The sequence below is a fragment of the Mesoplodon densirostris genome, chromosome 2 (assembly GCF_025265405.1).
Source record: "Mesoplodon densirostris isolate mMesDen1 chromosome 2, mMesDen1 primary haplotype, whole genome shotgun sequence".
Taxonomy (NCBI): Eukaryota; Metazoa; Chordata; class Mammalia; order Artiodactyla; family Ziphiidae; genus Mesoplodon; species Mesoplodon densirostris.
In genome coordinates, this window is record NC_082662.1 from 35084418 (window position 1) to 35099728 (window position 15311).

Sequence of the window (15311 nt, forward strand, 5' to 3'; positions counted from 1 at the left end):
CTAAAACTATAAACGTTTGAAAACTACTAGCAGAAAGCTTTGCTGCTAAGAAAATGCTTTCACACCCATCTTCAAATTAGATTCATCCTCCAATCGCTTATTCAAAAATTACCTTTATTCTGGAGAGAGCCCCAGTCCAGGCCTGTACTAAAGGCAAGGGGCCATGACTCCACAACTCCTTGCTCTGAAATAATTCCAATATACCCGTTCCCAAGCCTCAAATGGTATTAATGGGCCCCCCCCCTGGCACGGGGGATTCTGCAAGGCCACAGAAGACCGGCACGCGGCCAGCTCCTACCTGGCACCCCTGCCAGCCTGGGCCTGAGCCCTCCACCTCATTCAGATGCCATATATTCCAGCCTCCCCACTGGTGGCTGGGGGAAGCTGTGCCAGCAGTGGGCCCTGAGTGCCTGGACACTCCAGAAGCACTGAGTCAGCACCCCATTAATCAGGTATGCTTGTATTCCCCAGAGGGAGCACGGGAAGGGGTGGGGACCAGATTTCTCACTGGAACTGACAGCTCATTTCCCTCTGGGCCGGTCCCATCCCCTACAGATGCTTCCATGTAGCTGCCAGGGCCCCCGTGGATAAAAAAGAGAGTTTGAGAGTGAAGTAGGGAAGGGCAAGTGCCAGGTCTGGGGAGGATTCCCCCATCTGTATTCCCCATGACAGTGTCCCAATTTCTCTGCTTGCAACCCTCAGAAGTTTCTACTTTCAGCATAGTTCAAGTATCTACTGCACACCTAGCTGAATAAATTCAGACCCTTCCCTGAGACTGCTATAGGGGAGGAGACCATGTACAGCTAACTGTGATACGTGCACAGGAGACAAATGTTAAATCGAGGTACAATGAGGTATCCCAGGATGCCGAGGAAGGGGGACCCATTCGTTTGTATTATGGTGCTACTGATTTCTATTAAAAGGTAGATACTCTTGGGGGAGAAGTCCTCCTTGAAGCTGTTACTGCCTTTCTTTCGGAAGCATCTTAGTGGAGAAGAAAGTACTGGGTCTTTTGTAGCCAGAGGTTCTGCTCCTTACTAGCTGTGTGACTGTCTTTAAATTACTGGACCTCTCTGTTCTCAGTTTCCTGTACAAAAGAGGCAACAGAACCAGCCTCACTGTGGTTTCTGCAGGACTCAGTCTTGTCTGCAAAGCGCCAGGTCCCACGCACAGCAGCGGCCCTTAACTTCACTCTGCCTCTCTCTTAGGAACTCATGTACCAGGACCAGATGGCACAGTATGGCAGACGTGTCACAGGGCTGCAGTGAGGAGGGCGGAGTGGTGGTAGACCTGCCTGCATGAGTCAGAGGGCTGCTCATGTTGGGGAGCCCTTGCTAGGTGTCTGGCAACATCCCAGGGCCTCACCTGTATCTCGTCAGCAGCCCTGTAAGGCAAGAGCCATGACTCTCCCATTTTCCAAGGAAGAAAGATGAGGCAGAGAGTCTAAGCAATCTCCCTCCCAAAGCAGTAAAGGCTGGAACTGGAATTTGAACTTGGGAAGATCCAGAGCCTCCACTATTAGGTACCACATCAAACATGTCCTCAAACTGAGGCTTAAATGCCCAGTCATTCTTCATCAGAGTCCAGGGGATGATTCCTCCACCTCCTCTGGAGAACCCTGATTGTGGCCTGAGTCTAGGGGGGTCCACGTGGTATGGCAGAGCTGTGGGCAGAGGCCCAGGCCCAGCCACCAGACAGTTCAGACAGCTACAGAGATGCTGTCTCTGAGGGCTGCCTGAGTCCCCGTCCTCCTCTCTGTAAGGGAGAACACTTCTGCTTGGAGAAAGGGAATGAGCACTGCTCACAGCACACCAGGCTGGGAAGCACCCGCTGGGACTCACAGCTGAGCCCACAGACCCAAACACAGGATAAGCATCTCCAGAGGCCCCAGAAAGAGGCCCCAGAGCACCCAAACCTTGGCTGCATCAGAATAAAAACACAGATGCCTGTGTCTCCACCTCCTGAAAGTCTGATTCAGAGAACATGCCTGGGTGGGCCAAGAAGTCTATTTTTTTTTAAAAAAAGAGGCACTCTCCCCCTCCCTCTCCTTCTCCCTGGGTGATTCTGATGCACTCCACAGCCAGACGAAACATCCAAAGACATATTCCTGACCCAAAGAGCTTCTAACACCACACACCTAACCTGACTCACAGCCTGAACTTCTAACCTGAAACCACAACTCATACCTGAAGAGCTAAAAACATATTAAATGGGCATATATATAGCCATGCTGGGGCCCTCTCCCAGGGCCATTCAGGCAGTCTCTCTGGAGATGGGGCCCTGCTATTGGAATGTTTTAAAACTCCAGGTGATTCTAATATGCAGCCTGGGCTGAGAACCCAACATCCTTTCATTTCTTCATAGCCGGGAGGGCCCTGAAAGATGTTGCTCTGTCTTCAATACCCACTGTGATGTTCTAACTAGGGAGGGGGTGGCAGGGCCTCTTTAGGCAAGAGCCATCCTGGGAGGCAGAGGTGGGGCACAGAGCAGTGGGTGGAGCTGGCCAGCAGGACGGCATGGTGGGGGTGGCATGTAGGGAGGCCGTGGTTCCTTAAGCGGTGTTGTTGCCAAGGACAGAATGGAAACTGAGGGACTGGGGAGACAGGACTGCATTTTGGGGGAGACAGTGTGGGGCAGTGAAAGAGTGTTGGCCCTCAAGGTTTCTACTCCTCACCAAGGAAGTCCCGAGGACGTCCAGCTTTCACAGAGGCTCAAGGAAGGCAATCATCATCACCATCATCACCATCATCATCCATTTTAAAGAGGAAGGACTCTAGCAAGCTCAGGCAAGAAAGACCCCATGGAACCCCCAGCAAGCATATTCATTGACCGCCCGTTTCCTACCTGTGCTGAAGGCACCACTTTCGATGACCAAAACTAAAACGCTGTTCTCTTTGAAAACCAGCGTTCATGTCCACTCCTGCAGCAGCTGCCTCCTCTCACGCTCTGCTCTTCCCTCTGGAAGGGAGAGCTCTCCTGGCCAGTGTTGCTTGAGGCTCCTCCATGAACTAGTTTGAGGCTGCCTGGTTCGTACCCCGAATCCTGCAGGGGACGGTCGAAAAACATGGTCAAAGAGTTTGTCTGGTCAACTTCTTCAGACAGAGAACAGTGTCTGCCTGGTCCCAGGAGCCCAGGCCCCAACTCCTCCCAGGCTGCTTGTCTTGGTTCCAGGCCAGAGCCCCATGATCCCTGGGGAGACGGTGTGGCGTGGTGGCCCTGGCACCTACCATATTCTACCTTGTACCTGGCACCTAACTTCTATAAGCTGCTATTTTTTCACCAGTAAGTAAGCAGAATTCTAAGACGGCCCTTAGGTTTCCTGTCCCCCCTGGTGTATGCATCACTCATGATCCTTAGGCCTGTGAATATAATGATTTTACTCTCACAATTAGGTTCTGTTATAGGGCGCACTCGACCTTAAAATAGGGAGATTATTCCCTGGCTTGACCTAATTGAGAAAGTCCTTTAAAAGCAGATTTCTCTCTGCTTGTCACAGAAGAGGAAGTCACAGGGCTTAGAATCAAGGGGAGGATTTGACATGCACTTGTTGACTTGCAGGTGGAGGGGGCCGTGTGGAAAGGACCTGAGAGCAGCCTCTTGGCGCTGAGAGCAACCCCCTGCTGACTCCCTGCAACCCCCTAGGCCCTGGATTCCAGCAATTGAATGAGCCTGGAAAAGCGGCATTTCCCCCGAGCCTCCAGATGAGAACTCAGCCTACAGATACCTTGATTTCAGCCCTGAGCAGAGAGCCCAGCCACTCTGTGCCGGACTTCAGACCTATAGAACTGTGAGCTAACAAAGGAGGGTTGTTTCAAGCCACGGTGTTGGGAGTAATTTGTTACATGGCAAGAGAAAAACCAAGACAACCTGCAAAAGTGACCCGTATTGGGGCCTGGGTGAGAATTAATGCAATAATAGACATAAGTGTGCATTGTATTCCCCAAACCATGAAACAAAACAGAGCATTCAGGGCCAAGGGAGGCAACAACGTTTACTGCACCAGTTTTTAATAATCAACTTATCAGGCTGTGGTAAGAATCAAACAAGAAAATACAGAGGAACATGTTTCATGATCTAGAAAGCCTGAGCTGTCCTAGTTGAATCTAGCATGGCGTGTCACATCCACGCTGCTGCCTTGAGCTGTACTCTGGTATGTCTGCTGGAGGTGGTGTGGAGTGGTGGCTGAGAACAGGGCACCTAAGGCCGGGATACCTGGGTTCCAGCCTGGGCCTTCTCCTCATTACCTCTGCTTTGGAAAGTTGCTGAGCCTTGCTGTGCCTGATGAGGGGGGCTAAGAATGGCAAGTACCTCCCAGGGTTTTAACAATTCAGTACATGTAAAGGGCCTAGACCCATGCCTGGCACGTGGTTCAGCCCATGTCATACTATGGATACTATTCCAGTGCATCTAGTGATCTAGGTCTGGGGTAACCTGCACGCAGGCCTGGGGCACTGTCACCTTCCTTCTCTTGGGCACCATGCTTTATATTGACACAGCCTTGGAATAGTTAATGTTTTGGCAACTACATCCTACGGCTGATTCCTACAAATGCACAGCTAACCGAAGCCCCTCTGCTGTCCCCTCCCTGCTATACCTGCTGCTCTCAAATCCAGCCAGCCCTGTCCCACACCCCAGGGCAGCATCGTACCACCACACAGCGGAATGGTTGAACTTGCTCTGTGGCTCCTGTCTGTGATTTCCCAATTCTGTTGTCCAAGGCACCCAAACTTTTCACCACTCCATGTTTTTCCATCATCTCCAGATCTGACCTCATGCCCTCCAACAGATCTCAAATTATTAATAAAAACAGCTGGCTCTATACCTCCGAGTATAGAAACACCAATGTCTCAGAACATGTTATTCTATAAACATAGTCTACAATTTCCCACCTCTGAGCCTTTGCTCACATGCTACTCCCCTCCCCACCATAACCACGTCTACCTGGCCAAATCCTACCCATCCTTCCTCAGAAGGCTCACCCAGCTCCTGCCAAACTGGACTTAAGTCCTGCTTCCCCAGAATGCCCAGAGCACATCTGCTGGCCTCTTAGGGTAAGTAACAGTACCCCCTGTGCACAGAGACTCCAGGAGTCTTAAAGCCTGGGTAGACAGCCTACACCTGGGGCAGGTTGGTCTGACTCATCCCCCCACCCCTAGAGCCAGGCATGGTGTGTCACACACAGCACAGAACAATTCTCTTTAGAACCTAATTCGGCCGTTCATTCATTTAACAGATGTGCATTCAGTGCCTACTTGGGGCCAGGCTGGGTAGTAGGTCCTGGAGATAGAAGACAGCAAAGATTTATTCCCTCCCTTCAAGGGGATCACAGTTGGGGTGGGGATGGGTGAGGGGCAAGAAATCAAAGGAATGCATTACAGCATCGCTGGTTTTAAGCTGCTACATGGTGAAGGCATAAAGAAAAGAGCAGTCAATTCTGATGGTGTCTGAATGTGTGAGAAAGAGAGAGGGCATCTCAAACAAAGGAAGCAGTGTAAATAGACAGGAGATCCCAAACTGACCGAAGGTTTGAGAAATTGCACGCGGTCCATATGGCTGGAGGTAACGGGCAGTGATAGCTCATGAGGGAAGAGCTGGGCAGGGAAAGAACTTGGTATAGGGCTTCCCTGGTGGCACAGTGGTGAAGAGTCCACCTGCCAATGCAGGGGACACGGGTTCGAGCCCTGGTCTGGGAAGATCCCACATGCCGCAGAGCAACTAAGCTCATGCGCCACGACTACGGAGCCTGAGCTCTAGAGCCCATGAGCCACAACTACTGAGCCTGTGTGCCACAACTACTGAAGCCCGTGCACCTAGAGCCCGTGCTCTGCAACAAGAGAAGCCACCGCAATGAGAAGCCCACGTACCACAACGAAGAGTAGCCCCCGCTCGCCGCAACTAGAGAAAGCCTGTGCGCAGCAATGAAGACCCAACGCAGCCAAAAATAAATAAATAAAAATAAATAAATCTATTTTAAAAAGTATTAAAAAAAGAATTTGGTATATGAGATAGTCTGGACTTGATCTCGTAGGGGAGTGAGGTCACCAAACCGTTTTAATCAGTGAGGTAATGTGGTCAGGCCCAGGGGTGTGGCCAGAGGAGAAGATGGGATGAGGTGGGAGGAGTGAGCCACGGCTCTCCTCTCTTTCATTCAGCGTAAGCTAAATGCCACTCCGGCCTCTGGTGGCAGGTGGGAGAGCCCGGCGGACACACCTGCATTGGGGTCACTAGGAATGTTACACACACTTGAGGTTCTATATGGCAAACTGGGCCCATCTGTCTACCTCTTCTCCCCCAGACACCACTGAAATGAAAAGAGAAATGTACAAGTAAGAACAGATCCATAGTAGCACCAGCTGGCCAGCAAGTCTGAGGAATAGCAGACAAGTGGGAGGGACAGAGAGTCTAATCAGAGCTCAGCCAGCCTCACCCAACATCGGCAAGGGAAAGGCCCACCTGCCAAACACCCAGGAAACTCACACAGAGGCAGCAGAGCTGGGGCAGGGCAGGAGGGATGGAATTCCTGAAATCCAAGGATAATGAGTGAATCCTTCAGGTGCCAGAGAGACCAGCGTGGTGGGGGGGGGACAGAAACCACCTGCCCACACACCTTACTGTCCTCATGAGTATTACTTAGTGCTTCCACGAGACTCTAGCCCTGGCTTGACTGCTCATTACTGAAATGTGCTGAAGGCTCCATAAGCTTTTTGAATCCCTTGTCTTGCCTCAAAATTCCTCCTCACTGTTTCTACCCGTCCGCGACTGCTGTATTGTATTTCTTACACAGTCCTAGTCAACCCCCATGCTGACATACCCATTTTAAAGACTTACAATCCTCAACAAATTCTGACCTTGCCTCGCTCCTCCAGATATGCCAAGGCTCCATGGAGGTGAAGTTCCCCCTTACCCAGTGAGCAATAAACTCAGCTTCCTCTCTGACAGTCTCTATACAAATTTTGAGAATCAAACTGACTTTGCACTTGACATCTGCATCATTAACTGCTAGAGGGCAACAAAGCCAAGACTACAGAGCTCTGAGGAAAAACGGTTAAAGCCCTCAGATCCCTTACTCAGCCAAGTCTCAAAGCCAAACAGAGAAGCACTAAAAATAGTACGCCACCCACTTATCTTTTCTTAAAAAAAAATTACTCCAGGAATTACTCCAACAAAATAAAAACTGTATCAGAATAAGTAATTCAAGAAAGGTCAAGACAGGATACACAGGAAACAATGATGAACACTAAGAGTAGAAAAACGCACAGTCAAATCTAAACAGATGTTGATAATAATGGTCTCATCTTGTTGGAAATCAGATACCATTTAATTCTTGACATTGACAGAGAAGTATGGGTTTTATTTTTTATTTAAGGGTAACCATTTCTGAAGAAAAATAAGATACGGACCTTTTAAAACACTGTTGGGGGGAGCAAAGAAATTCAATTATTCAGCAAGAGTTAGGAAAGGGAAAAGAAAACAAGAAAGGAAAAAGTATAACAAACAAAAGACATAAAGTAAGATGATGAAAGTAAGACCAAACATATCATAAATACAAGAATGTGAGTAAATGAAATTACTCTAGGACAGATTAGATTGGGGAAAAAAATCCAGCCATATGCTGTTTGGAAGTAACACACAAATTGATAAAGGTTGAAATCAAAGAAATGGCAAAGAGACATCAATAGGCAAAATGGTAACAAAAAGAATGCAGGAAAGTCAGTATTAATATCAGTCAAATACAAAACTGTTAGAATAGATGGGGCATTTTATATTGCTAATGAGTCTGTTTCTCCAAGAAGACACAAAAATCATGAACCTTTACCATCACCCTGGACAACAGAACCATAAAGTATATGAAATAACACATTCTTAGGACCACAAGAAGAAGGCAAAACAAACCAAAAACCCAGGAAACATCTTGAGATCTTGAGCTCATTACTCAAAATTTGATGGTACATGTAACCTTATATAAGACAAATATAGAGGATTTGAAGATAGTAAGCTTAACTTCATTTATACTCAAGAAACAAAACATTTATGTCAAATGTCTTTGTAGTAGACAAGAAGAAAATCTCAAATTCTAACATGGATATCACAGGCTCAGTTCTCAATACAATAGAATTGGAAACTAACAAGGAGCAAAGAAACCAACCAACCAACCCCCCCACCCCAAAAAAGAAACTGTGCACGGGACAACTTAAAAATGCTTTTCTAAATAAACTTGAGTCAAAGAGGACAGCAAAACTGAAACTGTAGAATATTTATAAATGTACAACATTGAGAATCCTACTTTAAAAACCTGTGGAATATAACCAAAGCTGCATTTAGAGGAAAATACAAACCTTAAATGCTTTTATGATAAAAGAAGAAAGATTGAAACTAAATGAATTAAGCATCTAACCTAAGAAGCTGAAAAGGAATAAAATAAACCAGAAAAATCTAGAAGGAAGAAATGAATAAAACTGAAAACAAAAATGAATGAATGAGAAAAGTACAGCAACCACAACAAAAGAAATTAATTCTCTGAGACAAATAACACGGACAAACCACCGGCTAATCTGACTAGCAGTGAATAGCAAAATCACAAATAAGCATTAAGAAAGGCATGTAATCATGTATATTGACACTGTTTTAAATTTAAGAGAATATGATACATAACTTGATGTCAGTGAATTTGAAAATTGATGATTTTCTAGAAAATCATAAAGTGTAAAACTAAAGAAGAGGGGGAAAATCTGAATAGATCAATAACAAAAGAAGAAACAGAAAAGGCTACCAAAGATAGAATTCCAAATTAGTGAGAAAGAATGGATTACTTAAAGAGAGCTGTGACAACTGGCTGGTTGTATATTCATTTGACAAATATTTACTAAGTGCCTACTATATGTTAGACATTATTCTGTGCACTGGATATGCAGCAATGAACAAAACAGAAAGGGTCTCTGCCTTTGTAGAGCTGAGGGTCTAGCCAGGGGAGATGAGCAGGAAACAAACATGTAGGTATAATAAGTGGCATGACAATAAAATGGGATACGGAGTGAGAGAGGGTGTAGAATTCTATTTTAAATAGAGTACATGTACCACACTTACAACAAAATTTATTTGAATTAAAGATATAAACAAAACATATAAGCAAATCCATGAAAACACCAAAACTATTAGAATATTTACATAATTTAGTGTTGGAAAATAACGTTCAAAGCCTGAAGTAGATCTCAGTGCTCTTAAAGGAGAAGATTAATAAAACTGACTACATAAAAAAATTAAGCACTACATACAACAAAAGACCCCATTTACAGTTACAAAGCAAATGACAGACTAGATAGGAATATCTGCAACATATATAAAACAGGGTCAACATCTATAATACGTAGAAAGCACCCACAAAACAATAAGAAAAGATGCACAGCTAATGAAATGGAGAGGGGAAATAAACAGATCATTACTCAAGAAATTAAAATGTGCAATAAAGATGCAAAGATGCTTGACCTCATTAATAATTAAAGGATATATGTTAAAAGTCAATATTACCTTTTCCCCGATTTGACTGGCAAAGAAGAAAATGACTGCTAACCATCCAGTGTTGAAGAGAAGGACTGACCAAAATTTATGTTGACCCAGCAGCTTCACAAGTGCGCACACACAAATACACACACATCTTACACAACATACGCACAGATGCACACACACACAATGGCTGCAGCATTATTTTTATCAGTGAATATGGCAACACCCTTAATACCCATCAGTAGGGAACTGGCCTAATAAGTAAATGATGATAAATCCACCCAATGGTATAATAATGGGACAATAGCTTTTCTTAATTAAAAATATATACTCCTACCAATAATAGAGATTTGTTGTGACTTCATCTATGTGTTGAATATTGGGTTCAACACTTCTCACGGTGACCTCCTTTACTTTTCACAGCCTGCTCGATGGAAGGCACTATTGCTGGTCCCATTTTCCACATGAGACTTAGTGAGGCGAAGAGACCTGACACGTGGTGAACCTTGGTTCCTGTCTGACTCCGGAGCCTACACACTTAGCTGCTACACACACTTCCCTTCAATGGGACGGTGTGAAAAAAGGGGAAAAGCAACATCACAGACACACACATATCTGTGTAGCTTTTAATGCCACAAAGGACCTGCAGGTTTAAGTAGTCAGCACATCCTAGGGGTGGGACTGTGCAGTGAGTGGGGTTCAGAGCATGCATTTTCTTCTTTGTACATTTCTATTCTGTTCTTCTTTTTCTTTTTTTTTTTTTAACAATAAGCATGTATCACTTTTAGAATTTAAAAATTTCAATTTTAAAATGATATAAAACTGTCTTCTTTTTAGAAAGCAGCTGAACATGGAAGGCCTACTAGGGCAAGAGGGGCCCATCTGCAAAGTGGCATCCACCCAGGGCAGGAAGGACCAGGGCCAGCTCCTCTGCAGGCCCCACCCAAAACCACAAGGAGGGAGGCCCGTCCTCTCCCCTCCCCACCCTCCTTGTGGAACCAAAGCATCACAGCACGGCCTCCGCTGGCAGGTGGAGGGCGCCTCACATCCGGCCTGGGCACTGGGGGTTGGTTATCAATGCAGGGGAAGTTCAGCTGATGAAGGGTTAAAGAAAAACCCCGGATGCCTGCAGGGGCCAGCCTCACTGGGTCACAACACAGTGGCTTTCTAAGGGCTGGCAGGGGAGCCTGGGGGATTGGGTTTCCAGCAAGGGGCCTCACACTCTGATCCCAGAGAAAGTAGACAAGGCCTGCTCTGAGGCCACGGCTGCCCTCCTGACACACAGACTGTCCCTCCACTGTGAATGGGACATTGGCAGATGGGGTTGGCACACAGATAAGCTGAGTCTGATCTGCTTGGGGCAGGGAATTGTGGGACGGATTTTTCTACTTTTTATTTTTATTTCTGTTATGGTGGTCTGTAAACCAATAAGAAAACACAAAAATCCAAGACACCGGGACTCACATGGCAGAATCACATGGAATAATCTCAGGGGATCATGTGGGGCTACTTAGCAACTGGGAGGGGAAATGGGGAGAATTACTGCCTCATGTACCTAACACCAGGGAAGCAGCACAGGAAAGCACAGAGGGACAGCCCTGATACCACAGGAACTTGGTTTCAGACCCTGGTTTCACCCATTAATAGCTGTGTGACCTCAGCTAAATTACTTAACCTCTCTGAGCCTCTTTCCTCATGAGTAAAAAGTGAAGAACATCACCCCTCCCTGGGTTTGTTGTGAGGACTGGATGAGACAAAGTGCGTGAGAGATGCAGCGTGGACCCAGCATACAAAAGACACTCAATTAATGCCTGTGCTCTTCTTCAGTTACAGTGGGGGACCATCCAAGTCGTCCTCTCTCTGTTCACTTCTCCTCTTTCTGGATCCTGTTTTGGGGTTGGCTCTGCAAGGTTTCCTGCCTCCTTCCCTGTGGTAGGCTTTCGGGTTCTCCCTTTCCTGGGATGCGCTCCTTTGCTTCACGTTTCTGCATTTCAGTGTGAGAACACTGCCACAAGCACTGGACAGCTCACGGGCTGCTTCTGGATCCTTCCTTGTTCCTTGCCCCATTCTCCAGATAAGAAGCTGCTCTCTCCCGTGGAGTAGTGAGTGAGGTGTCCCAAACAAGGAAAATGAGCAGAAAGAGAGGCAGTGGAGCTCAGAGCCTTTGATATGGACAGGACATACTTTGAGAAGACCTGGGAAATGTTTTCCAGTAAAAGCAGAGCTTTTAAAAATAGGGGATGGTGATATATTTCCATTTGTACTGAGGAGAGAAAAAGAGGAACTTCAAATGCAGAGTAATGGATTCCATTTAGTGATAGGCAAGAATATCCGGTCCCACAAACTCTATATGGGGATTAGCAGGAGAAACATCCACGGTTTTAAGACACTGCAGGGAAGCAGGGAGGAAGGCCCTGAATGCACATAGAGGGCACCTAGCCCAGGAGTCTAAGAGAATAAAGAGTGGCAGGAAGAGAAAGTGCAGATGAAACCCCAGGGCCTGCACGTGAGGTTGAGGTGCTGACAGCTGCCAGGGGTAGAAGGGTAGAGGAGTTGTTTCCTGCCATACCAGGCCACACCTAGCGATGGCCCTCTCTCACCGGAAATCTCCTGCAGCCAGGTGCAATAAACAGCCCACTGGACTGGTCCACCTTTGAGGTCCAGCTGCATCCAGCCACCTTGGACAAGACACTCCCTGTCACTGGGTTAGACCCCAGGGTGCAAAGGTGAAGAAGGGCTGGCCCCTGCCACAGGGTGCTCTCGATCAAGTAGGGGAGACGGGCTAGAAAATCAATGGTTACCTCCCTTCCTCCCAAGGATCCCCAGACTCGGGCTATTTCCCCACCAGAAGGCTCATCACATCTCCCCAGTTTGTAGAGGCAGAAGGGAGGGGTAGGGACGGAAACCCACATCTGCTGAGTGCCTACCATGTGCCAGTGTTGCCCTTCTATTATCTCATTGTCACACTGATGCTACCATCTGACAGCTGAGGAAACAGAGATGTGGACAGCCTTGCACAGCAGAAGGAGAGCGCCAGGCTTCAGTGTTAGATAAAACCAGGCACCACTGGTTTCTGTTGCCGTGTGGCTTCAGGCAAGTCACTTAACACTTCAAGCCTCAGTCTTCTCATCTCTAAAATGGGAGCAACAGTGCAGAGCTTGGGTAGGTGTAAGAATTAAATAATACAGAGTCAACTTTCCAAAAAATGGCCTTCTCCTCTTCCTCTTTTGGTTATTTCTGATCTTTTAGCTTTACTTATATTTACAATGATTTTGTGTGCTAAAATAAGAAGATTTCAGATCCCATAACAAGACTGATGCAACTTATTGACAGGGAGGGCACGGGGGTAAAAAAAGTAGGTTGAAGCCCTGGGAGACACTGGGGACTGCAAAACCTCAACCACTGGTCCGCAGAGGGGAGGGGCCCCAATCAAGGCCTTCGGAGGAGACTGAGAACCAGGGTGTGTGTTTGGAGGAAGAATTGCTTTCTGCACCCACATGGCTACCTCCTTAGCTAAGAGGGGAAGCCTGATGACCCCGGGCCCTCCAGGGATCCAGCCAAGCTTCTGGTCTAGATCGCCACCTGTCCAGTACTGCTGGCTTCCTCCCCCACCAGCTCAGAGCCTCAGGCAGACAGAAAAGGCTGTGCCAAAGGAAACTGTTTGCTACAGAGCCCTCTGGGTCTGCTCTGCTGTTCTTCCTTTTTTTGGACTTTGTAGCTGTTTGAGTGGGTACCTTTTTCCATAGAAAGTTTCCATTGCATCAGTTATTTAGAGCATAATTCATGACAATGAACGAGGGGATAAACTCTGAGTTCTCTCAGTTGACCACCCCTGAGTGTAGGTGTGTTGGTGAAGATGAGTCAACAGCCCCAGAGCATCCACATGTTCTCAGCTCTCCTTGAGGGAACCAGCAGATGGGGTGTCAGTCAGGACCTCAAGGGGCTCACAGCCCCAGACCAGCCCTGGCTCTACTGCTGTCCCAGGTAAGCAGCCCACCGCCCAGGGTGGAACCCTGAACCTCAGCCTAGGGTCCTTGCAAAGCATCCGAGGCATCCTGAGAAGTCCAGGAGCTGTGGCTGACTGCTCCCTTTCCTGCACCCCCTACATTCCACGTGTCCCCAGGTTCTCAGTGAATTGGCTCCGTAAGAGTCTCTCAAGCCCCTGGACTCCTGTCCACCCACCGCCACTGGGCCCACTCTACCCGCCACGCAGAGCGATGTTTCTGCATCTCAGAGTAAGCAAGTATCATGGTGCGCCATAGCCACTTCCAGAGCTTGCTGACCGCCCTTAGAAATCCAGGTTCCTTAAGGGGATGTCAGAGTCTCTTCCCCATACGGCCACCGTGACCTTCCAGATTCACCCATCACCTGACACTCTTGCTTACTCCTTGCTCTTCAGCTACCTAATACCTGGACACGCCACCTTCTTCCCAGGTTCCAAACCCTTCTTCAGGAAGATCCTCCCTCCCCTCTCTGCCAGGCGAACTCCCACCCACCCTTTGAAAGCTCGGCCCTGGTAGTTCCTCCTTCTCCCCCAGCCCCTCCACCATCCAGGGACCGGGCTGGAACCCCCCTCTCTCTTGCTCCTGACCCTCCAGCCAGAGCTCTGCTGCAACACCGGCCCCACCACACTGTGATAGTGATCTTCCTGTGTGTCCGTCTTCCCCACAGACGGCGAGCGCCTTTGGGGCAAGAACAACGTGTACCGTCTGTGTACCTCCGGTGCTTGTTAGCACAGCGCTTGGCGTGCGGAGTGAATGAGTGATGAGTAACAGCCAGTAAACACACCCCCGCTGGCCTGCCTTCCAGGGTGTTGCCCCTGACATCACCACATTCAGGAACTCACTTTCCAGGACAAGCAACATGTCACTCTGCCAAACCAGCAGGTCCATGGTCCCCAGCATCGCCCTTTGTGCAGCAGCCTAGGACCCCAAACAGCCTGAGGCTTACCTCTGTGGCGGCTGTACATCCTGGGAACCCGGAGAGGGGTTAAGGCTTCGGGCGGTTCCAGGAGGAGGGAAATCTGAAGGGCGTTCCGCCTCTGGAACCAAGACCTTCCATGCTCTTGCATCCCTCCTGCCCATCCTGCTCACCCCCTGTCCGGACTGTGCCCACCTTCCTATTCTTTTACTCTCACCGGGGTCACCCTCCTGTTTCCCTGACAGGTTGTCTCTACCTACTGTTCTTTAAATAGCTAAATTCCCAGAATATGGGGCAGGGTGTGGGGTGGCACAGGAGGTGGGCAGGACCCCAGCTCTGCCATTAACCAGCCATGTGACCGAAGACAAATCATGTTCTCCTCTAGCCCTCAGTTTCTGTCAAACCAGAGACTAGAACAAGCCCATCTCTAAGGACCCCTTCTCTTTTAACTCCCTGCCAAGGAGTTGATTTATTTACCAGTCAGAATAGTTCTTCCTTATTTTTAAAAAAACAGAGTACCACGTGTCTTTCTCTGCTCCTCCTGAAACCCAGGATGGATCTCTCACTCAGGAAATATGTTAGATGGCCTTTTTTCTTTTTTTTTTTTCAAGAAAAATTTAAATCTTTATAATTAAGTTTTCAACTTACTGCAACTCTACAATGCATTCTTTTTTTTTTAAACATCTTTATTGGAGTATAATTGCTTTACAATGGTGTGTTAGTTTCTGCTTTATAACAAAGTGAATCAGCTATACGTATACATATATCCCCATATCTCCTCCCTCTTGCATCTCCCTCCCACCCTGCCTATCCCACCCCTCTAGGTGGTCACAAAGCACCGACCTGATCTCCCTGTGCTATGCAGCTGCTTCCCACTAGCTATCTATTTT

General features: G+C 47.7%; 1 protein-coding gene across 2 annotated transcripts in view; it reads right to left on the bottom strand.

Annotated features, from left to right (window-relative positions):
* Window positions 1-15311, bottom strand: part of HIVEP3 (HIVEP zinc finger 3) — a 129766-nt gene that overhangs the window by 97516 nt on the left and 16939 nt on the right. For both annotated transcript variants that reach the window (XM_060089630.1, XM_060089629.1), the window contains exon 2: window positions 2845-3042. The gene's annotated coding sequence lies outside the window, so the exon portion shown is untranslated. The remainder of the gene's footprint in view (window positions 1-2844; window positions 3043-15311) is intronic.